The 24,130-nt window shown below is 48.3% G+C and overlaps 2 long non-coding RNA genes across 2 annotated transcripts in view; one reads left to right on the top strand and one right to left on the bottom strand.

Annotated features, from left to right (window-relative positions):
* The window catches only part of LOC112545097 (uncharacterized), a 182,705-nt gene that overhangs the window by 144,848 nt on the left and 13,727 nt on the right, over positions 1-24,130 (top strand). The window lies entirely within an intron of this gene.
* LOC112545098 (uncharacterized) overlaps positions 2,227-24,130 on the bottom strand; it is a 35,463-nt gene continuing 13,559 nt past the window's right edge. The window contains exons 2-3 of the long non-coding RNA XR_003088521.2: positions 7,980-8,045; positions 2,227-2,360 (exon numbers count right to left, since the gene is read on the bottom strand). This is a non-coding gene — a long non-coding RNA (uncharacterized LOC112545098). The remainder of the gene's footprint in view (positions 2,361-7,979; positions 8,046-24,130) is intronic.

Here is a 24,130-nt window from a genome sequence, read left to right as displayed (position 1 = left end):
CTGGATGCCATTTACTGCAGTGACGTCCGGTCCCTCCGGACAACCCAGAGCATGGCCAGGAGGGAGGCGTGGGCCAGAGGCCTCTGGGGTAGCAGCGGGCAGTCAGAGAGAAGCAGAAATTTGAGGGGAAAACGCTGCTTCCCTCCAGCTGCCTGATGCGTGGCTGCCCCCGACTACGTCTGAGTCCTGTAGCCCATGAGGGCTGCTCACTGCTGCATGGTGAGCAGGGGCTGGATGCTGAGCCTTGGGGAGGGGCGAGGAGTGACCAGAAGATAGGGGCAGCAGCCAGACCAGTGCTGAGCTGGGGAAGGCAGCCAGGGAATGGGGCAGAGGGTCAGCCAGACTGGGGCTGAGCTGCGGGCAGGTGTCCAGGGGTTGGGCTGGGGCAGCTGTAGCCCAGCAGCATGCAGCTGCCGCGGGTACCATGAAATGCTGGTTGGCGTGGGGCGGGCAGGCCCCCTGGCCCCTGGGAGTGGAGCTGTCTCAGCGCATAGGAGAGGGCCATTCCCAGGGGCTCTGTGCACTGCCCCAGGTGCCGGCTCTGTAACCCGCGTTGGCTGGGGACCAAGGCCAACAGGAGCTGCCGGGGCAGAGGCAGCCTGCGGAGTTGCCTGGCTGTGCCTCCGCCTAGGAGCCATGTGACATGTCGGCGCTTCCGGGAGCTACCTGAGGTGAGTGCCACACCCTGAAATCCCTCCCACAGCCCATCCCCCAGGCCCTCCCCTGAGCTTTCCTGATCCCCTCCTATGTGTGACCCTTGTGCACTCTGAGCCCCTTGGCCCCAGCCTGGGACCCCGTCTGGCACACCGAGTCCCTCATGCCCAGCCCCACCCAGAACCCATATCCCGGGACGGAGCCTCCACCCCCACAGCCCAGCCCCTTGCCCACATCCCCCATTCACCCTAAACCTCTCCTATTTGGCCTCACCCTGGATCCTGCATTCCCAGGCCAGACCTAAAGCTCTCTCCCTATCTCACCCCCCGCCTCAGCCCAGAGCCTCCTCCCACACTCGGAACCCCTCAGCTCCCTCCTGTACCCCAGCCCAGAGCCCGCACCCCAAGCCCAGGGCCTGTAACTCCTCCCACATCCCAACCTCAAGCTGCAGCCAGAGCCCCTCTTACACTCGGAACCCCTTGGCCCCACCCCCTTCTGCAGCCCAAACCCCTCATCCCCAGCCTCACCCCTGCGTCAGTGTCCTCACCCCTCTTGCACCCCAGCCAGCCCGGTGACCATGAGCGAGTGAGGAACGTGGAGAGAGCCACTGAGTGAGTGACTTGGGGGCAGAGCCTCAGAGAAGGACCTCGAGGCAGGGCAAGGGCATTCAGTTGTGTGCAGTCAGAAAGTTGGCAGCCCTAATGTAAGGTAAATAAATGTAATGGAGGAGACTCTCGAATGAGCAAGAATGTTGTATCGACTGGCTTGAGTACTAACACTGCATTTTCAGTACATAAAAATTAGCGCTGGTTGGAAAAAATGTCTTGACTTCTACATACAAAGAAGAAAAAGTTTTCTCGTGCCTTTTTTAGCAGTTGTGGCAAGTTGTGACAACACTATTTAAATCAGGGTCCCAAAGGACAAAGCTATGGGCCAGCTTTAATTAACTAGCTAATGTTATTGCTACATCATGAAAAAGAAAACAAAAATTAGGTAAAATTGTGATGTGGTTTCAATGAAGAACTCTGAGAACTCTGTTCTTCGCAGCCAAAAGAGAGGAGATCTTGCTCTCTGATTGATGTTAGAACAGTCATGTGGCGCACAAAAATGTTTCTGCCAATGGAAAGGGTAGTGCATTCTGGTTGAATTACAGGATAGTCAGGTCAAAATTTCAGCTTTATGTTTTCCTGACCTCCCCCTTTCTGTTGTCCATTCAGATCTGGAAAGTGATATGCTGACATAGTTCTGGATTTTTTATGTTGCCCTACTGGTTCTGGGAAACTTGTGACCTCTGTATTTTTAATTACAAGATGTATTTTTTCCATGGCAATCTATTTTAATATCACAAATATAGTGTCTGTTAAATCTCACAAATTCCCAATGAAAAGTTGAGGCCTTGTAGTGGGATACTGTCCGAATATATACAAATACCTGGCAGTTGCAGAAACTGTAGTTTAATGGCACTCAGCAAAGAAGTATTAAAATACAAGTGTTTTCCTTCAAGTGATGTCCCTGTGGGTGCTCCGCTGTGTGTTGGTGCGCCCTCGCACCGACGACCCACGATTTTTTTTCCAGCAGTGCTGCACTGTGCACATGCCCTGGTGCCTCCTCATGCCATCAGTGTTTGTTAGGCGCGTGCGTGGCGTGGCCCCCTCAATTCCTTCTCTACCGTCCTCAGCAGCAGATGGAGCTCTGTTTTCTTGCCCCTTTTTTCACAAAAGTACCAACAAAAAATAGTTAATTCTCCTCAGTTTTCCTTGTCTTTCCAAGTTTTGAATCACACGCAACCCGCTACCTTAAAAAAAAAAAGTCTTTTTTTCCTTCATTCACCTGGACTTCGTGCTTCCTCATGCCTGTACCCCCCAGGCTTTAAATGGTGAGTCCTGCCAAGAGGCTATGCCTGTTTCTGGTAGGCAAGCCTTGTGCATAAAGTGTCTAGGAGACGCCCGTCTGATGCAGAAGTGCGCGCATTGCTCCAATCTTACAGCTAGAGCATGCCGTGATCACACCAGTAGGTTGAAGACACATCTTTACGAAAAGTCGCTTCAGCCACCACGGGACAGCTCGCCTCTTAGACCTAAACCATCAGACAAGCCGAGAGGTATGGACAGAACGTATCCTCCTGCCTCTTCTGGAAAGTCAAAGGTGAAAACCTGGGTTTCCTCAGCCAGATAGTTACTCCCAGTACTGAGCTCCTCAAGAGTGAGCATCGGTGATAAGCCCGGCACCTCGGATGTGGCACCGCCTAAGTCGTTGGTGCCCCCCAAAGGGCCCACTCCAAGCCCAAACAAAAGCAGTTAGCACCGAAAGCACCGGCTGAATGTGTGATATCTGCTAGAAACATACCAGCACCGCATATAGCACCAGAGATGGCACCAGATGTGGCACTGAAAAGACCCCACACAAAGATGCCTACCCCCAAGGCACTGTCACCAGGGCACCGCGTACCAGACACTCAGCCTTGGCACCGCCATTGCAACATGCATGGCACCGGACGCTCCCTTTCATCTGGGCCTCTTTGGCACCACCAGCTCCGAGCTCATTGGTGTGGTCCTTTCGCTCACCGAGAGCACCAGTCCCATCCATCTCTCTCAGCGAAGCTGGCACCGAGCCACACGGCAACTTCTCATCTCAGCATTCAAGTCCAACTCAGCGGTACCCACCATGAGAGTCTCACTTCTCCAGACATCCTCACCCTCCTCCACCACTGCCTTGGTACTCAACATTGGCCATATCCACCCCGCTACCCTGGACAGTGGCATCCTTGTGAGTCTTAGTCTTCTCATAGGAGCCTTCCCACTTCTCCATCAACAACACCAAAAAGGCCACCTCAGTCTCCTCAGCCCACACTGTGAGCCACAGCACCGAACTCTCCAGAGCCCATTCAGTCTGACTTGGACAACTCTCTATCAGAGGGGGAAGACGGCCCCCCCCTACAGAATGCCTCCTCTTCACCACATGACGCTATCATTTCTACTACCCCACTCCATCCAACGATTCTAAACAGTTCCAAGAACTTTTTTAAAGAGTAGCCCTGGCATAAGAACAAGATCTGCAGGAAGCGAAAGAGAAACAATATCGCCTCTTACATACTTAACAGTCCCCCACATCCTCCAGGATCACCTTCCCAATGGATGAAGCCATTATGGACTCCGCCAATAACATCTGGCAAACCCCAGTGTCCATTACCCCCATCAGCAAGAGGGCTGACTTAAAGTATTTTATAACACCTAAAGGCATGGACTATATATACACCTGCCTCCAAACCCCTTAGTAGTCATAGAATGCTAGGGCTGGAAGAGACCTCATGAAGTCATCAAGTCCAGCCCCCTGCCCAAAGCAGGACCAATCCCAACGAAATCAACCCAGCCAGGGCTTTGTCAACCTGAGACTTAAAAACCTCTAGGGATGGAGATTCCACCCCCTCCCTAGGGAACCCAGCCCAGTGCTTCCCCACCCACCTAGTGAAATAGTTTTTCCTAATATCCAACATAGACCTCTCCCACTGTAACTTGAGACCATTGCTCCTTCTTCTGCCATCCCTCACCACTGAGAACAGCCTCTCTCCATCCTCTTTGGAACCTCCCTTCAAGAAGTTGCAGGCTGCAATCAAATCCCCCCTCACTCTTCTCTTTTGCAGACTAAACAGACCCAACTCCCTCGGCCTCTCCTCCTAGGTCAGACACAGGGCAAAACAGCCCAACATGAGGTCCACTCCACAGGGCAAGGACGATGGACATCGTGGGGTCTACTCTTCAGCTACCTTAATTCTTAGAGTAGCAAATTACTCTGCTGTGCTCACCGATTACGATTGCTCTAACCATTTTAAACTTCAAGAGCTCTTATAGTTTCTTCTGAAGCAAAGAGGACGATTTTGCTCAATATCATGCATGAAGGGCATACCATCTTCTGCACAGCATTACGATCTGCCGTGGACATGGCTGACACTGCTGCCCAGATCACAGCCTCGCCTATCATTACGTGGAGAGCATCATGGCTCCAAGCGTCTGGGATACCTGGGGACTTCCAGCAGAAAGTCAAGGACCTTCCCTTTGACAAGACCAAGTTAGGTTCAGCCAAAACAGATGAAGTCCTTCGTTCAGTGAAGGACTCGCATATGACCCTCCAGACTCTGGGCATGTATGTGCCCCCTTTCAAGAGAACAAGGTATAACACCTACCAGAGTCCCAGAGAACCATACTGACCACAGTCCAGATATGTCTTCTACCAAAAACACAGGCTTCTAGAGTGCAGAACTCAGCGCCAGCAACAGCAACCCTTGACATCCCACGCTTCTTCATCAAAGCAGCAGACTTGAAGGTTTGGTCGGGAGCCAGAAAGACATCCCCCTTTGCTGTGACACTAGAAACCGGACAGCTACAGTTCACTTACCACCTCCGGCTCTTTTTACACCAATGGGCAAAAATAACATCAGGCACATGGATATTGGAGCTCATCAAAGTCAGTTACTCCATTCCCTTCGTTTCTTTTCCTCTTACCCACCCTCCCTCACCCGTCCCTGTTCAGGGATCCCTCTCACGAGACCCTCCTTCGGCAAGAGGTCCTCCATTTTTGCAGATAGGTGTGATAGAGCCAGTAACAATGGCCTTCCAAGGGAGAGGGTTTTACTCAACATACTTCCTAACCCAGAAGAAGGATGGTGGATAGAGACCCATTTTAGATTTAAGGAGGCTCAACAAGTATATCACACACAGATGGTTCAGGATGGTAACACTAGCAGCAATTATTACAGCACTAGATCAATGGGACTGGCTTTCGGTTCTTGACCTTCAGGACGCTTATTTTCATATAACCATTCATCCACAGGCGTTTTCTATGACTTACAGTGGGGAACCACCATTACCAGTATCGAGTGCTCCCTTTTGATCTTTGAACAGCTCCCAGAGTTCTTTCCAAGACTCTAGCTATTGTTGCAGCACTCCTACGCTGTCTGGGAGTCATAATATTTCTATACCTGGATGACTGTCTCATAAAAGGCACATCCTTCCCGGTAACACAAGACACGCTCAACACTACCACCGATCTTCTACTTTGTCTCGGTTTCCATATCATAGAATCATAGACACTAGAACTGGAAGGGACCTTGAGAGATCATCGAGTCCAGTCCCCTGCCCTCCTGGCACAATCTAGACCATCCCAGTTAGATGCCTATCTAACCTGCTCTTAAATATCTCCAAAGATAGAGATTCCACAAACTCCCTAAGCAATTTATTCCAGTGTTTGACCACCCTGACAGGAAGTTTTTTCCAGTGTCCAACCTAAACCTCCCTTGCTGCAGTTTAAGCCCATTGATTCGTGTCCTATTCTCAAAGGCCAAGGAGAACAATTTTTCTCCCTCCTCTTTGTAACACGCTTCTAGGTACTTGAAAACTGCTATCATGACCCCTCTCAGTCTTTTCTTTTCTAAACTAAACAAGCCCAATTTTTTCAGTCTTCCCTCATAGCTCATGTTTTCTAGGCCTTTAATCATTGTTGTGACTCTTCTCTGGACCTTCTCCAATTTCTCCAGATCTTTCTTGAAATGTGGTGCCCAGAACTGGACACAATACTCCAGTTGAGGCCTATAAATTACCAGAAGACCATGCTCCAGCCTGCTCAAACTTTAGAGTTCATAGCATCACGTATTAACACCATTAAAGCCAGGGCATCTCTACCCATGCACAGATTCAAGGCCCTTCAGAACCTCATAATGGTGGTACGTGTGACCTCCACTACGACGGTCCACGAATGCCTCAAGATCCTAGGGCGTATGGAGTCACCACTTATGTGGTCAGATTGACCAGACTACACATGAGATGCTCTAGGCCTGGCTGGCCACACTCTACACTGCCTCCAAAGGCCCCCTTTCCAAGACACTCACCATTCCACCACGAGTCCTCAGTTCATTGAAATGGTGGATGCATCCACACAATGTACTACGGGGTGTACCATTTCATTAGCCAACGCCGACAGTCACCATCACGACTGACACTTCTGTCATGGGATGGGAAGCTCATCTCGTACCCCATAGTGTATAAGGCAAATGGTCCTTCAGTGAGCAAGTGCTGGGCTGTACATTTGGCATACCTCCCCTTTCTGCCCCATATAGCACACAAGACCATCAGTATCATGACAGACAATACAACCTGCATGGATTATATCAACTGACAGGGTGGGGCCTGGTCACCTTCCCTCTGTACGGAAGCCCTCAAATTATGGAACTGGTGCCTTGCACACCAAATTACTCCCATAGCCACGTACCTCCCTGGAGTACTCAGCGTTACAGCGGACACACTCAGCCGCATCTTTTACGACCATCACGAATGGGAGATAGCTGCCCAAGCCCTCGAACACATTTTCTTTCGATGGGAACAACCAGACATAGACCTCTTCACAACCAGAGCCAACCGCAAGTGTCACCTTTATTGCTCCAGGACAGCGCTGGGGAAGGGCTCTCTGCGAGATGCTTTCTCTCTCAAATGGGAAGCTCCTTAGCTTTACACATTCCCACTGCTCCCCTTACTCCGCAAGATTATCACCAAAATCAGAATAGAAGCCTGCATGATCCTTGTTGCACTGGCTTCGTTGAGACAAACATGGTTCTCTCCCTTGCACAGACTGGCAATAGCGGATCCGTACAACTTTCCCCCACAATGCAATCTTCTCACTCAGCATCACAGCAGAGTTCTCCATCCCAAACCACAGAAACTCCATGTCCATGCATGGCTCCAGAATGCCGAAACATCTGTTCCGTTAGAGTGAAGCAGATATTAATCAACAGCAGAAGAGAGTCCACCAGAAAAGCTCACCTTTATAATAAGTGGACCAGATTCTCCGATTGGCTCAAACACAGTCATCCCATCCTTCCTGATACCATCCATCCCCATCATTTCGGACTACCTATTAGAACTAAGGGAGCCAGGCATATATTTTAATACAGTAAAGGTACATGCGGCAGCAATAGCGGCCTTTCACCGGACCACCGACGGCAACGCTTTCTTTTCAGTTCCAATCACCAGATGATTCCTTACTAATCTCCAAAATATTTTCCCGTCCATTTGGCCTCCAGTCCCCATTTGTGACCTCAGTCACTTCCTTAAGAGTTTGACTAAAACACCCCTTGAGCCTCTAGGAACTTGCTTGTGATTACTCCTATGCATAGAAGTCACCTTTTTGGTGGCCATAACCTCCAGCAGGAGTGTGGGGAAGCCTGCAGCATTAATGGCAGACAATATTCACTAAAGACAGAGTAATTCTTCACCCTCACCCCAAATTCCTCCCAAAGGTCCCTTTTCCTTTCCATATCAACAAATCCATACACTTACCTGCGTTCTTCCCCAAGCTGTCCTCTAATCCATCCCAGGCTGCATGGCATACAGAGCACTTGCATTCTACGTAGATTGAACAAAATCATGGAGAAAATCACCCAGATTCTTCCTGTCCTTCGCTGAATGTTCTGAGGGCCAAGCAGTCTCCTCCCAGTGGATTTCCAACTGGATCTTATCATGCATCCACACGTTATACAAAAAACAACCTCATGACAATATCACCAACCACTCAGCCTGGGCCGTGCTTGCTGCAAAAATGTGCCTCTAGAGGATATTTGCAAGGCAGCCACCTGGTCATCTGACCATACGTTTGCAAAACACTACACACTTATCTCTACCGTTGTGTCATTTATGGCTGTTGGACAAGCAGTGTTGTCCTTAGTGGCAGGGCTCCGAACCTGCCTCCATGATTCAACTATTGCTTTGTAGTCATCCAAAGTGGAGTACTCATGGGGTCATCAGTTGAAGAAGAAAAGAGTTACTCACCCTGTGCCGTAATGGGAGATCTTCAAGATGTGTCCCCCCGTGGGTGCTCCACTACACTCTCCCGTCCCCCCGCTTTGGAGCTGTCTTGGTCCAGTGGTAAGGGTAGAGAAAGAATGGAGGGACCCACACTACGTATGTGCCTAATAGACAACAACGACATGAGGAGGCACCAGAGCACATGTGTGATGTGGCAAACGCTGCTGGAAAAAATCTGTGGTCGCCAGCACAAGGACGCACCAACACCCAGAGTGGAACACTCATGGGGGGACATCTTGAAGAACTCCTGTTACTACACAGAGTGAGTAACTCTCTTTTTCCTGTAATAGCGATGTAGCCATGTTAGTCTGGTCTTGCTGAAACAAAAAACAGAACTATGTAGCCCTTTAAAGACTAAGAAGATGGTTTATTAGGTGATGAGCTTTCGTGGGCCAGACCCACTTCCTCAGATCAAATTCCTCTTTTTCCTGCACATTTTAGGGCTCCCATTCCCTGCCCTCCCTGGTCCTGGGGGTCAGTGTCCCTCTACAGGTTGGCATGATCTTTGCCCAGTGAAAGAGCCTTTACACCAGGGGTGGGGAAATAATTTTTGTTGGGGGGGGCCCCCACACTCCTCCATGATATTAATGGAGGAGGTGCAGTGTCTGGGATGGAGGTTGGGTGCAGAGGGAGCTTGGGGTAAGGGGTTAGGGTGCAGAAGGGAGTGTGCGGCTGTGAGGGAGTTTGGGTGAAGGAGGCAGTTGTGACCTGGGGCAGGGGATTGAGGTACAGGAGGGGGCAGGGTTTTGGGTTGGGACCTGGAGCAGGAGGTTCTGGGAGGGTAGGAGGGGGCAGAGGGCTTGGGTTTGTGGGGTAGAGGGCAGGCTGTGGGAAGGGAGAGGCTGGATTGCCGGAGGCAGGCGCTGGCAGGGATACTTACCTGGGTGACTCCCAGCCAGCAGCCCAGCGTGTTCCTGAGCGGCAGCCTCCCTGCTTGCTCTGCCCCTGCACAGGCTGCAGTGGCCATTTGCATGCATGAATAACTATGAGCCGGAGGTGTGTGTGCAGAAACTGGCCAATGGGCTTGTGCTGGGGGCGGGAGCCGCTCATGAAGGCTTCCCCCCATTCCTTTCCGGGCTCGCAGTGGTGAAAGAGAAACAGCCTGGCTGTGGTGTGCGGGTTGAGGGAGGCAAGCAGGGGGCCTGCGTGGGGCTCCCCGCTGTGTTCACGGGCCAGATCGGTGGCTTAATGGGCTGGATCCAGCCGTCAGGTTGTGTTTTGCCCAGCCCTGCTTTACATAGCGATATCCTTCATGTGTATTTATTAAACATTAATCAACATCATTGTAGCGAGGTGGAGTCGCTGCCCACTGACCCTGAAGGGGAAGAGCTCCTCCGTGAGCCCTCGTGGGCCAAGCCTGACCCCACCCCTCACGTGGCCAGGGCTATAAAAAGCCAGCCCAGAAGCTCAGTGAGAGCTCAGCCAGCAGAGGAACCAGATGTCGTCTCAGAGCCACTGGGCTGCGAGGCTCAGGATTGGCCTGGACCCCTGGGACCACTGCTGGAGCTACTGATCCCCAACAGCCCAGGGAACCTGCTGTAGAACCAGGTTTGTGCGGAGGGGGAGAACGGAAGTGACCACAGTTTGGCTGAGCCAGAGCTGGAGTTAGTGTGTTGTGATTTGGATTCCCGCTGACCCATCAGCAGGCTGCTCTGCATCTATTAGGGCCCTGGGACACCGTGGAGTGGGCGGGCCTGTGTTCCCCCTGCCAACCAACCAGTGGGTGGCAGTCTCCCGCCTCCACCACTTCAGGCCCACTGCCTGAGAGTGTTGGTTTTCTGCCCAAGCAAGGAGACCCAGCTATTTGCTTGCTTTGCTGCCCCACCCTGAACCAGGGCTCGGGCTATGAACTATAATTAGTGACTGTTTGTGTTGCTGCCTTGCCCTGAACCAGAACCAGGGCATCTAACTACCTGAACTGGCTTATTGCCCGGTTAACTGGGCTGATCATCGGCCCGAGACCCAGGACTAAAAGGGGCCCTGCGGACGGAGGCGGAATGGCTGCCCACTGACCCGGAAGGGGAAGAGCCCCTCCGTGAGCCCTGTCCTGCTACAGTCATTTACTGGCTAAGTATACAGTGCTCACTGCTCCCAGGAACATAGACAAGCTTCTCCTAATGGGTTTCTCTAGTCAGGATTGGATTGTTCTGGGCTCTGGCTTCTGCAAGGTATTGAGTTCTGGCAGCTTTGAATTTGCCTGTGTCCCAGAGTTAGGTTCTAAACAACTTTTTTTTAGGCCCTTGTTTATCTTGTTAAACTTAGGTCCTGCTTATTTGTACCTTGACTGGAAGATAGCTAACATGACACCAGTATTTTAACAGGGCTCTAGAGGCGACCCTGGCAATTACAGGCCAGTAAGTCTAACATCAGTACTGGGCAAATTAATTGAAACTATAGTAAAGAATAAAATTGTCAGACACATGGATGAACATAATGGCTACGCTACGTCTAGACTGGCATGATTTTCCGCAAATGCTTTTAACAGAAAAGTTTTCTGTTAAAAGCATTTGTGGAAAAGAGCATCTAGATTGGCATGGATGCTTTTGCGCAAAAGCGTCCGTGCCAATCTAGCCGCGGTTTTGCGCAAGAAAGCCCCGATCGCCATTTTCGCCATCGGGGCTTTTTTGCACAAAACTGTTTTTAGCTGTCTACACTGGCCCTCTTGCGCAAATACTGACGATCTAATGTAAGATTGTCAGTGTTCTTGCACAAATACTATGCTGCTCCCATTCAGGGAAAAAGCCTTCTTGCACAAATACATTTGAGCAAGAAAGCTTTTTCCTGAATGGGAGCAGCGTAATATTTGCGCAAGAACACTAACAATCTTACATTAGATCGTCAGTCTTCTTGCACAAATTCAAGCGGCTAGTATAGACAGCTGGCAAAATTTTCTGCTTTTGCGGAAAAACTTGCCAGTTTAGACGCAGCCAATGTGTTGGGGGGAAGTCAGCATGGATTCTGTGCAGGGAAATCATGATTTATTAATCTACTGGAGTTCTTTGAGGGGATCAACAAGCATACGGACAAGGAATATCCAGTGGATATGGTGTACTTAGAGTTCCAGAAAACCTTTGACAAGGTCCCTCACCAAAGGCTCTTAAGTAAAGTTTATTGTAAAGTTAATTGTCATGGGATAAGAGGGAAGGTCCTTTTGTGGACTGAGAACTGGTTAAAGGACATGATACAAAGGGTAGGAATAAATAGTCAGTTTTCAGATTGGAGAGAGGTAACTAGTGGTGTCCTCCAAGGGTCCATCCTGGGACCAGTCCTATTGAGCCTATTTTTAAATGATCTGGAGAAAGGGGTAAACATTGAGGTGGCAAAATTTGTAGACTAAACTTCTCGAGATAGTTAAGACTTAACTCAAGATAATTTGCAGAGTGTGAAGAGCTTCAAAAGGATCTCACCAAACTAAGTGAAGTTTTTCTTCATGCAACACACAGTCAGCCTGTGGAACTCCTTTCCAGAGGAGGTTGTGAAGACCAGGATTTTAACAGGGTTCAAGAAAGAACTAAATAAATTCCTTGAGTTTATTAGCCAAAATGGGTAGGAATGTTGTCCCTGGCCTCTCTTAGGCGGAGGCTGGAAATTGATGACTGCAGAGGGATCTCTTGATGATTACCTCTTTCTATTCACTCCTTCTGGGGCTTTTGCCATTGACCACTGTCAGACGACGGGGTACTGGGCTAGATGGACCTTTGGTCTGACACAGTACGGCCGTTCTTATGTTCTTAAGCAATTGTTTTTTTGTAAAGAATTAGGAAATAATTTGTTAGCCATTCCTAGTCACATTAATTCCTACATACAACAATTAAAATGTAAAACCAGTAATGCAATAGAAAGAAACACCTGAAAGTAAAATAAAATGGAATGGTAGATTTCACAACTGAAACTGCTGATTATCAGTTTTGCTGGACAAAATGATACCTTGCAAAGCATTTCTTTAGCCATTTTCTGCTCTCTCTCTCTCTCTCTCTCTCTCTCTCTCTCTCTCTCTCTCATATCACTGGTTGAAATGCTTTTATTAACAACCATATAGTCTGTTGTTTCTCACATTTTAGATGGGATATGGACTCCCCACTTTTAGTTAATCGTGGCTGCTGCACCTTACTGAAAAGAGACCTCAGATGGACCATTGGGTGGATTCACTCAATATGGCCATTTAGTTTGGAATAATCATAAAAGGATTTACTCTCAAAGAACTCTGCTTCATTGAACAGAAGAGAGAACCTCATTGAACCTAATTCATGCTTTTGTCTAGAGCAAAGGACCATTCATGGTGTAGAGTGCTTAGTCATTGAACAGCTTCTTCCTAGAAAGCTCAATTCCTTTCTCTGTGCCAGTCTCAGGTTCACCCCTCTGCAAAGTTAAAAAGAAAGCAGACCTGTAATATTCATATGGACTTTTTCACTTTGTACAAAACACTTATTGTCTGTACAGCATGGAATCCAGTTGCTATTAGTTACTAAAGGAAGTTGATATCACGATTCAATGGGATAAGGTTGCATTATTCCTCCAGCAGTTGGTGATACCTCTGTCCTTGTAAAAAACAAGTTTATTAGCAAGACCACATAATAGTAAGATGCTCTAATTAGTTTAGTTATGCATGGAACACATCTGTAAAAACTGATCTTTAAGTCCTTGTCACTGGATTGACTGGTTGGCTGTTTTGCACTGAGATAACATGCAAAAAGATAGGTCGCCGATCACTTCTGAAATAGCACAGGAAGTTAAACTGGTCAGTCTTTTTGTAGGACTCCAGACATCTGCTTCTGGAAAACACTTTCACTGAAAGTTGTGTTACATGAGAGATTTGTTCAAACTCAATGAAAAAAAGTATAACAAAAGTATGAAAAAGCGGCGAGGAGTCCTGTGGCACCTTGTAGACTAACCGAAGTGCTGGAGCATAAGCTTTCGTGGGCAAAGACCCACTTTGTCAGATGCATGTCGTGGTGTTTATGTGACCGTCACTTATTTGCACCGTGATGCCCAGGAAATGGACCTCCCGTGTAGACTGGTCCAGGCTGACGTGGATGGTGGGGTGGAAGCTGTTGAAATCGTGGTGAAATTCATCCAGAGTCTCCTTCCCATGGGTCCGGATGATGAAGATGTCACCAATGTAGCGTAGGTAGAGAAGGGGCCTAAGTGGACGAGAGCTGAGGAAGTGTTGTTCCAGGCCAGCCGTAAAAATGTTGGCGTATTGTGGGGCCATGCGGGTGCCCGTAGTAGTGCCACTGGTCTGGAGGTATATGTTGTCACCAAATCTGAAATAGTTATGTGTGAGGATAAATTCACAGAGTTCAGCCACCAGTTGTGCTATGGCATCATCAGGGATACTGTTCCTGACAGCTTGTACTCCATCTGCATGTGGGATGTTTGTGTAGAGAGCCTCTACATCCATGGTGGCTAGGATGGTGTTTTCTGGAAGATCACCAATGCATTGTAGTTTCCTCAGGAAATCAGTAGTGTCACAGAGGTAACTGGGAGTGCTGGTGGCGTAGGGTCTGAGTAGAGAGTCCACATAGCCAGACAGTCCTTCAATGAGAGTGCCAATGCCCGAGATGATGGGGCATCTGGGATTTCCAGGTTTGTGGATCTTGGGTAATAGATAGAACAACCCTGGTTGGGGCTCTAAGGGTGTGTCGATTTGTTCCTGTGCTTGTGTGGGGAGTTCCTGAGCAGATGGTGCAGTTTTAGTGTATTCCTTAGTGGGATCTGAGGAAAGAGGCCTGTAGAATTTGGTATTGGAGAGTTGTCTGGCAGCCTCCTTTAGGTAGTCAGGCCTGTTCATGATGACAACAGCACCTCCTTTGTCAGCCTCTTTGATTCTAATGTCAGAGTTGTTCCGGAGGCTGTGGATGGCATTGCGTTCTGCACGACTGAGGTTACCAGGCAAGCGATGCTGTTTTTCCACAATTTCTGCCTGTGCACGTCGGCGGAAGCATTCTACGTAGAGGTCCAGTCTGCCATTTCGGCCCTCAGGAGGAGTCCATGTGGAGTTCTTCTTCTTGTGCTGTTGGTGGGAAGGTATCTGTGTGTCAGTGCACTGTTCAGTGTCGTGTTGGAAGTATTCCTTGAGACGGAGACGGCGAAAGTAAGCTTCCAGATCACCGCAGAACTGAACTTTTTTTGTTGGGGTGGCGGGGCAAAAAGAGAGTCCCCGAGATAGAACAGATTCTTCTGCCGGGCTGAGTGTGTAGTTGGAGAGATTGACGATATTGCTGGGTGAGTTGGGGTGCCACTGTTGTGGCCCCATGTGGCAGGTAGGATTTTAGACAGCTTACAGTCCTTTCTCCTCTGTAGAGAAGTGAAGTGTGAAATGTAGATCTCCTGTCTTATTTTAGTAAAGTCCATTTGTGGGGAAGGTTGGTGTTTTATGAGAGACTCCAGATTGGAGAGCTCTTTTTTGATGTTTTCCTGTTTGCTGTACAGGATGCTGATCAGGTGGTTCCTCAGTTTTTTGGATAGTGTATGGCATAATCTCTCACTGTAATCCATGCAGTATGTAGATAGCAATGGATTTTTCACCTTCAGTCCATTTGGTATGATGTCTATCTGTTTGCATTTGGAGAGAAAGATGATATCTGTTTGTACTGGTGCAGGTTTCGTCATGAGGTTGATAGATTTCCACTCCATATGGCTAAATGCAGTGCCTTGCATGGTGTCAAGTATCAGAGGGGTCGCTGTGTTAGTCTGAATCTGCATAAGCGGCGAGGAGTCCTGTGGCACCTTCTAGACTAACAGAAGTGTTGGAGCATAAGCTTTCCTGGGCAAAAAACATGCATCTGACGAAGTGGGTCTTTGCCCACGAAAGCTTATGCTCCAACACTTCAGTTAGTCTAGAAGGTGCCACAGGACTCGTCACCGCTTATGCAGATTCAGACTAACACGGCGACCCCTCTGAAAAATATGAAAAGAAATTCAAAGATACTGAATCAAAATGAAGATAACTTACCAGGGGATGCAGAATTGCAGAAATGTTAGTGTTGGAATGCCTAGAGCACACACCCTTCCCCCTCTACCATCTGCTTAAGGCTCTGGGAGGGAGTTTGAATGAAGGAAAGGTGCGGGCTCTAGGAGCGAGTTTGGGTGCTGACAATGCCCCTCTGCCATGTACATTGGCCAAACCAGGCTCTGTCTATGCAAAAAAATCAGTGGACACAAATCAGGCAGCAAGAACGGTAATATTCAAAAACCAGCCAGCTTCCCTGGACACTCAGTAACAGACCTGAAACTTGCCATAACTGAGGGAAAAAACCTTCAAAACTAGATTGCAGTGTGAAACTTCAGAGCTGGAATTCATATGGAAACTTGACACTAGCACACTGGGTGTGAGTAGACTGGGACTGGCTAGCTCACTACAAAATGTAATGTCCCCTCTTTTAGTATTCTCTCCTTCTTAGCAACAGTTGGGGGTGGGCCACATGCACCTTACATGAGGTTGAACTGACCTCATTAGCACTGGACCTCCGCATAGTAATGTAACACACCCATCTGTGCATGTGTGTACATCCCTGCCAAACTGAAGTTCCACTTCGTGCATCTGACGAAATCAGCTCCAGCCCACAAAAGCTGATTGCGAAATAAACGTGTTAGTGTTTGAGGTGCTACAGGACTCCTTGTTGGTTTTGCTGAAACAGGCTAACATGACTATCCCTCTGGAACTTGTCATAAACAATGACAGCTGAGCATTAGTTATTGACAGGAGAAATAAAATAATAGAATGATACAGTGAACCTGGAGATCTCCACACAGATAGTATATTCTTGCTAAAGTATTACAACACATTTGTTTAACTTTGGTCACATAGCCCTTCTCAAAGCAGGGTTTATTTGTTCCCAACCGGAATAGCACCAAAGAATCAACACTGTATTTTGCATAAAAGTAAATAATTTAGATTAGACTATTACAGGAATATATTTTCCATATTTAATATGGCAATTTATGAGAAGTGGACTGACAGAGAAGGCGTGGAGATTTCCGTACCATGCTGAGCCTACTTCCCAGGTATGCTGAATCCTAACTAGATACTTATGTATGTGACTAACCAAAATGTTGAAAAGTTACCATCTGTGATGAATAGAGATTTTAATTAAGCTTTTGCCCAATATTTATGCTGTTTTCAGCAAAATCTACAAGGATCTTAGAAAAGCAACAATGAAAGGTCCTTAATGCAGGAAAATTAAGCACATGTGTGCATGTATGTGCATGAATAATCTTTGGTTCCTATTAGAGCTCTAAGACTGGTTTATTGTCAGTATTGCATATGCCTCATTCTTATGACCCAGACCTTAGGCTTTTTACTTCTTAAAACAAGAAGGGGGAAAGTTAAGTGGAATACAAAAAGAAAATGAAATTAACCAAGTTGCTAGTAAAGGCCTTTTTTTGTGTGTGTGTAATTGATAGAAACAGAAATTGAGTTTATGCATTTCAGCCTTGTACAGCTGTAAAAGAGCCTATTGGAAAAGGCCATAATATAAAAATTCACAATGGAGTCTTTTTTCCCTGTTGGTTTTAAAGTACCATGGCTAATTCAGAGGCGGGCTAGACGCATGCAAGAGCTCTCAGAATGCTGATCTGTACTTTTATGAATGTAGAAAATGCCATTCATCCGTACTGAATGAGAAGTGCTTGCTTTTTGAAGTCTATGAGCCCAACTTGCTGTCATGAAAAATTCTAGCCAGGAGCCATGAAACTGTGTCGCTGGTTATTTCCTTTCACCATTTTCTGTAATAGAACAACATCTCTTAGAAATGTTCTGACGCTAAAACCAGGAGTTGAAGCTCTGGTTCAGGAAACAAACTTAACAGTCCTGTACTGGGCTGATGCAAAATATCAGATCCAAATCCTCTCAATTTGAACCCCTACTTTGCTAACTGTCCAGATATTTGGATCAAGTTTGGTGCTAACAGCTCAAACTTCTCTGGAAAGGATTGAGGGTACGTCTACACTACAGTGTTATTTCGAAATAAGCTATTTTGAAAGAGTTAATTCGAAATAGCGCGTCTACACACAAAAGGCATTTCAAAATAGCATTTTACTATTTCAAAATAGTGCGTCCACACTGAATGGACACTAAATCACATTTAAGGCCAGCCGGAACTAGGTCCGGCAGGGCATCAGGTCAGGATTTACTTTGTGTGGCTGCTGCCTGAGGCTATCTGAGGCCTGTGCTTAAAGAGACCCCCTCTCCTCCCGGACAGCCAGTTCTCAGGTTTCCCTGCTTGCTTGTCTACCTCGATGAGGGACAGCAAAGCATTTTGTCTCTGTGTGCTCTGGGTGCCCTCACTCGGGACACCACAGCACTCTGCAATATGGAGCCGGTGCTGCCCCTGGGCACTCTGGTGCTTCTCTTGGATATAGAATCATAGAATAATAGGACTGGAAGGGACCTCGAGAGGTCATCGAGTCCAGCCCCCCGCCCTCAAGGCAGGATCAAGCTCCGTCTACACCATCCCTGACAGATGTCTATCTAACCTGTTCTTAAATATCTCCAGAGAGGGAGATTCCACCACCTCCCTTGGCAATTTATTCCAATATTTGACCACCCTGACAGTTAGGAATTTTTTCCTAATGTCCAATCTAAACCTCCCCTGCTGCACTTTAAGCCCATTACTCCTTGTCCTGTCCTCAGAAACCAAGAGAAACAAATTTTCTCCTTCCTCCTTGTGACACCCTTTTAGATATTTGAAAACCGCTATCATGTCCCCCCTTAATCTTCTTTTTTCCAAACTAAAAGCTGCTGTGAGCCTGGCTGCACTTTCTGCAGGCTGCCATCCGGGAGGTTCATCGGGGGGGCTGTCAGTATCCAGGAGGCCCTGCGGGAGAGCTTCCACCCTGAGGGGCACTAACAGTCTCCCTGGTCTGCCCCACTGGGGGCTTGTGCCTCATTCCTCCCTCATGTCCTTCCACTTACCTCCCCCCCCCCCAGCTCCCCTTCCTGATGTAAAATAAAATACACATTTTTTCATAAACATGAACTGTCTTTAACAAAACTGGGGTGGGGAATTAAACTCTGGGGAGACTGGGGAAAGGAGGTGGGAGAGGGAAACCTGGGAGGAGGGAGCTGGAAGGGGGAAGCAAGGGGAAGAAGGGGGAAGGGAAGCTCAGGAGTGGGGGGTCTCACCGGACCAACTTGATTTTCATGCAAACCTGCTCCTGGGTTCGCATGTGGCCTTTGGTGGCCAGGCTGGCAGCTACCCTGCCATAGACGGCTGCATTCCTCTGTCTAGTGCGGAGATCATGGACGTTGGGGGCATCCCCCCAAAAACTGAATAAGGTCCATGATCTCCACCCTGGACCAGGAAGGTGCCTGCCTTCTCCAAGCCCCGGCAGGCTCCTGGGAGCTGGCAGACTGCTCCTGGGGAGCGGTGGAGGGCTGGCTGCCAGTGGCTTGCTGGCTCATGTTTTGGGGCCACTGGGTTAGGGGCAGTGACTGCTGGCTCTGGGCTGGCAGGCTTGGAGCTGGCACAGGCACTGTAGCCAGAGTCAACCCCTTTAAGGGCTCTGGGGCGGGGGATGGGAGAGGAGTGTTCTTGGTTGAGGCTGGAGTGGCCACCAGGGCACCCTGGGAAGGCTGGAGGCCCCCTATTTCGATATAAGTGTCTACACAGCACTTAATTCAAAATAGCTATTTTAAATTTGGCGTTATTCCTTGTGGAATGAGGTTTACCAAATTCTAAATAAGCACCCCGCTATTTCGAATTTCTTTTGAAATAGCGGTTTGGCTGTGTAGACACTAGGAAAGTTATTTCAAAATAACTTTGCTGTGTAGACAGACCCAGATTTGAGAGTTCAGAGCTAGGGTTTGTGACTGAGGACATAGCTAACCTGTCAGTTAGTTTACTTGTTATTTTCTTTGGTAAAAACACCTAAAATGTTGACTAAACAAAAAGATTTTAATCATTTTCAATTACTTTCCCCTTTTGGCTTAAAATAAACTGCCAGAAATGGGAAAGTTATTTTCTGGTTCTTTTAAATTGATTGGGTAATACCGATTGGTTTGTAGCTGCAAGATTGCTCACAAGCACGGGTGATGCCACATTTTGTCTGTCACTGGAGAGAAGCCGAGCTCATGACCTCTGGTTTCCTATGTTGCTGGCATTGATTCTCACAGGAGGGTGTCCTTTCTATTTGCACTATTTTGGTTTTCCTCTTTGAAGAATATTATGCCACTATATGAGACTTCGGTAAAAAATGAGGGGAAATCCTTTCTTTAAAAACAAATGATATCATGTCATTAAGGGAGACTCAGTAAAGCATGTCCTTTCGCAGACTGCAATCTCCTGAAAAACATTCTGCCCTGATGAAAGGGCTAGAGGCGGGAATAGTATGTGTCTCCAAGCGTAAGGGCATCATGTCTGGAAAGCCTCTTCTGTCAATTCAGAGCATTGCTATGTCCTGTGCAATACAGATCTTTTCCTGTCACTGGTTGTCAAATCATCAGAAGAATTTTTACCTGTTTTCTTCCCCTTGGAACCTTCAGTGGGGGAAATGGAAAAATTCATTAGTGTTTCAGAGCCTGATTCTTCCCTGCCTGTATTTGTATCCCCTTTTACACTTTTCCAAAGTGGGTGTAAAATGCTGCCAAACTAGAATGGTTCTGTTTTACATCCACTTTGCACAGATGTAGATGATCCCACAAGGTGCCAGGCAGGAAAGTTGAGCCTGAGATATGATCTGAAAGTTCAGACCAAATGAAAGATCTTTTAGGAACAGTTCCATGTGAACACAGCCTAATGAGCCCAAGATATTCCCATGTACATCCCAATTTCCTTAATTAAGGTAGTATATGAAATGCAGTGATGAATGACATCATCACATGGCATGAGAGAGCCACAAAGCCAACTATAAAGAACATCCCGTTTTAGAAGTGCAGAGTATACTGTACAAGATGCTTAGAATCTCTTCACAATAAAAAAATGGCTTATAACATATGTAAGTGCAACATTTAAACAAAAGTTTCACTTGAAATGATAAAATCTAGTGATGAAAAGACCTGTTGGAGTACACAATCCATCTTTCTGCTAGCATAGGTATATTCCCTCATGTTTTCTACAGTAGGCAACATCACAAAACCACAATTCTGCAGTCAATTCTATTCTATTTAGGAGCTCACCTGTCTAACAGAGTTCACTGCCAAGAAGGCTGTTCGGGCTTTCAGTTTAAATTTTCCATTTCTTTTAATCCAGTTCCTTTTCCTTAAGTCACTCACAATCCCTTTACTTACACTAAGGATTCCTCTCTTACATGAATATTTAAATTGCTCAGGTATTTGGATATCATATGTAACCACATTCCTCAGCCGCTGTCACTTCACTGAGCTATGCGTATTTTACTCTCCATCTTTCCTTGGAATTCAGTGCTCAAGACCCTGGTAATTTTTGTTGCTCTGTGCTCTCAGTCCAGTTTGTCTGTCTTTCTGACAGCGAGGGGCTCATGCAATACTCCAGCTGCAGTTGTTCCAGAATTGTTGAAAGAGGAATGATTGCCTCTCTATCACTGCATATGCAGCCCACATTTATGCTGATTCTTGCCCACAAAGGTCAGGCAACAATTAATTGCAGTTTGGAACAAAGCCAGAAACTGACTGTACACAGGGAAGCAATGTTTCTTTGAGGCGTTTCCCTAGGTGCTCCACCTTAGGCCTTGCAGCACTGTTGCATGTCTGGACGTAGATTTTCAGTAGCAGTGCCTTCCGGTGGGCCGCTCATGCTTGGCAGACAGCACAAGCTGTGCTGCTACCACACACGCGTGGCAACCGCTCCTGTTCCTTCTCTACTGCGCTTGGCGTCAGTCGGAACGGCAGTTGCTCTCCTTTTTCGCTTACTAGTTTTGATAGCATTCCTGTTACAGGGAGTTAGTTCAGTTAGTAGTTAGAGTTTAGATTTCTTTCCTATAAGAGTTAAAAAAAATTCCGTTAGACTACAGATTGTTTCTAACAGTTCTGCTATCCTGGGAACGCCTGGCTCCACTGCTTTCAAACGCTGCCTTTCCTGCGGGCTGTCTCTTCCAGTCTCCGACGGTCATGCCAAGTGTATGCGCTGCCTGGACTACGCGCACAGTGCGAGCATTGCAAACAACTTACAGCCCACACAAGAAAGGCACGGGAGCTCCAATTGAAACTTCTCTCATTAGAGAACATGGTGAAACCAGCTTTGGACCCGGAGCACTCATTCCCCCCACACCAACCGTCACCCCTGGCCATGTCTGAAAAGTCCACATTGTCCAGCATCTCCATGAGGGACTCTTCCTCTGACCAGATCAGGAAGAGGTCCCATTCTGCCAGCAACAGTGACTCTCCCTCAGAAATATGGGAGCAAGCGCCTAAATTGCCCCCTGCTCCAACACCTTCCAGGGTTCTGGACAGGGATGCTCTGGGACCATCAGGTACCAATGGTTCCTGAGGGTCAAAGGACCTACCTAAGCCTGCCAAGCCTCCAAGCAAGGCCAAGGCAAAATCGGCACCGACGGTGCATATGCCAGCACCGAGAAAAGAAAAAATCAAGCCGACTGCCGCCGGGGCACCACCGGCACCAAAGAAGGTGAAGCCACACTTGGTACTGTCGGCACCTATGTCGCCTCCAGCACCGAAGAGCTACAAACTCTTTACTCGGCACCATTGGCACTGCAGGCTGTGTCCGCACCACAGATTGCGGCTATAGTTCCACCCCAGCTCCAATGGCACTGCAATGGCCGGGGCCAGCACCATTCTCCACAGAGGAGGAGCTTAGGATGCCTCAGTGCCCACATCTCTATTCATCACACAGCGTGTAGTCAACCTGTGGAACTCCTTGCCAGAGGAGGCTGTGAAAGCTAGGACTATAATAGAGTTTAAAGAGAAGCTAGATAATTTCATGGAGGTTAGGTCCATAAAAGGCTATTAGCCAGGCGATAAAATGGTGTCCTTGGCCTCTGTTTGTCAGAGGCTGGAGAGGGATGGCAGGAGACAAATCGCTTGATCATTGTCTTCGGTCCACCCTCTCCGGAGCACCTGGCGCTGGTCACTGTCGGTAGACCGGCTACTGGGCTAGATGGACCTTTGGTCTGACCCAGTACAGCCGTTCTTATGTTCATCACAACAGCACCCTCACATCCGGCAGCTTTCTATGCTCGCTTACTTGTTCTTGTCCTTCCTGGGCAGAGAAGGAACTGAAGGGACGGTTGCCGCACATGTGTGGTAGCGGCACTGCGCATGCCATCTGCCACGCATGCGCAGCAGACTGGAAGGCACTGCTACTGAAAATCTCCATCCAGACACGCAATGGCACTGTAAGACCTAAGGTGGAGCACCCACAGGAACAATCATCTTGCAGAACCTCCATTATTGCACAAGGTGAGTAACTTAGCTTTCTTCTTCGAGAGATGTCCCAATGGGTGCTCCACTGTAGGTGTTGGGCCCATCCCAGAGCTGCGGATCAGAGTCTTCGATAGCAGTAATTAGCTGGACCACACATGCGCAGTCAGTGTCTCACTGTGTTTGCGCCCTTTTCCTCATGCGCACGGTACGGCTCCCGCCGGTTCCTTCATTGCTGCCCTCAGTCACAGACAGAGCGAGCTTTTCTCCTCAATTGTTGATGACAAAAATAAGATGGGGTCTTTAGCAAAGAAGCGCACTTCTCCAGCACGCGCCTTGCCACCTGTACCGACAAGCAGGGTCAGTATTGTGGATAAGCCCGGTATGTCCAGCACCAATTTGGCACTCCCTAAGGCCCTCTCAGACCTGAAAACCTGGCACAAGGCACTGTTGGTGCCGACAACAGGAGCAGACTCCCGGCATCTGGCACTGTTGGCACTGGCAGTTGCACCCACAAAGACTCTGGCACTGGCACCTCAACCCTCGGCACCAGCACCACCAGCCATGCTGGCATGGGCATCCCGCTCTTCCCCAGCACTGGATTCACCCAACAGACCTCTAGCACCGAGGAAGGTGTGTGCAAAGTCGGATAAGCCAAGCAGCGCTAGCCCTCCCTCACCAACCTTTTCGCCAGCACCGTCCCATTTACCACCAGCACCAAGGTCACCATTACCACACCGCAAGTCTCTGTCTCTCCACTACTGCTGACACTGGGGTGAGCATTCCACCTCACCATCCAACCGAGACATGTCTCTTTCACCTCCCCCTTCATCCAGAGGCACGGTGACATGCAGTGTGGTGGGAGTAACACAGGAGCATATATTCTTCCAGACACTCATCACCAAGACTTTCATACCATGATCACCATAGGTACCAACACAACTGTTCACTGTACTGGACATATGATCAACATTAGCGCCACTCCTCTTACTCAAGATATTGGTCGTCCTGTTGCTACAGACCCCACATTCACACCACTATGAGCCATCCCCTCCGCCTACCCTTATACAACACAGCCCACCTTATGTCCCTCCCTCCCCACAACACCACTCGGAACCGGAGGAGGGTTAATTGTCTGAACCAGATGAACAGTAGCCAGATACTTCTACCACAGAGCGTTTCTCCTTTTCGCCAGATGAAGCCATCATCCCAGGAGATAAGTCACCTCCAGGGCATCTCATGCAGTTCCAGGAACTGTTTGAGGGTAGCCGCTAGCCAGGAGGTCCAGTTAACAGAAGTCCAGGGGAGCAATATCGACTCCTTAAAAACC

This window comes from Pelodiscus sinensis, chromosome 27 (assembly GCF_049634645.1).
Source record: "Pelodiscus sinensis isolate JC-2024 chromosome 27, ASM4963464v1, whole genome shotgun sequence".
Lineage (NCBI taxonomy): Eukaryota > Metazoa > Chordata > Testudines > Trionychidae > Pelodiscus > Pelodiscus sinensis.
This window is presented reverse-complemented; position numbering and strand designations above follow the sequence as displayed.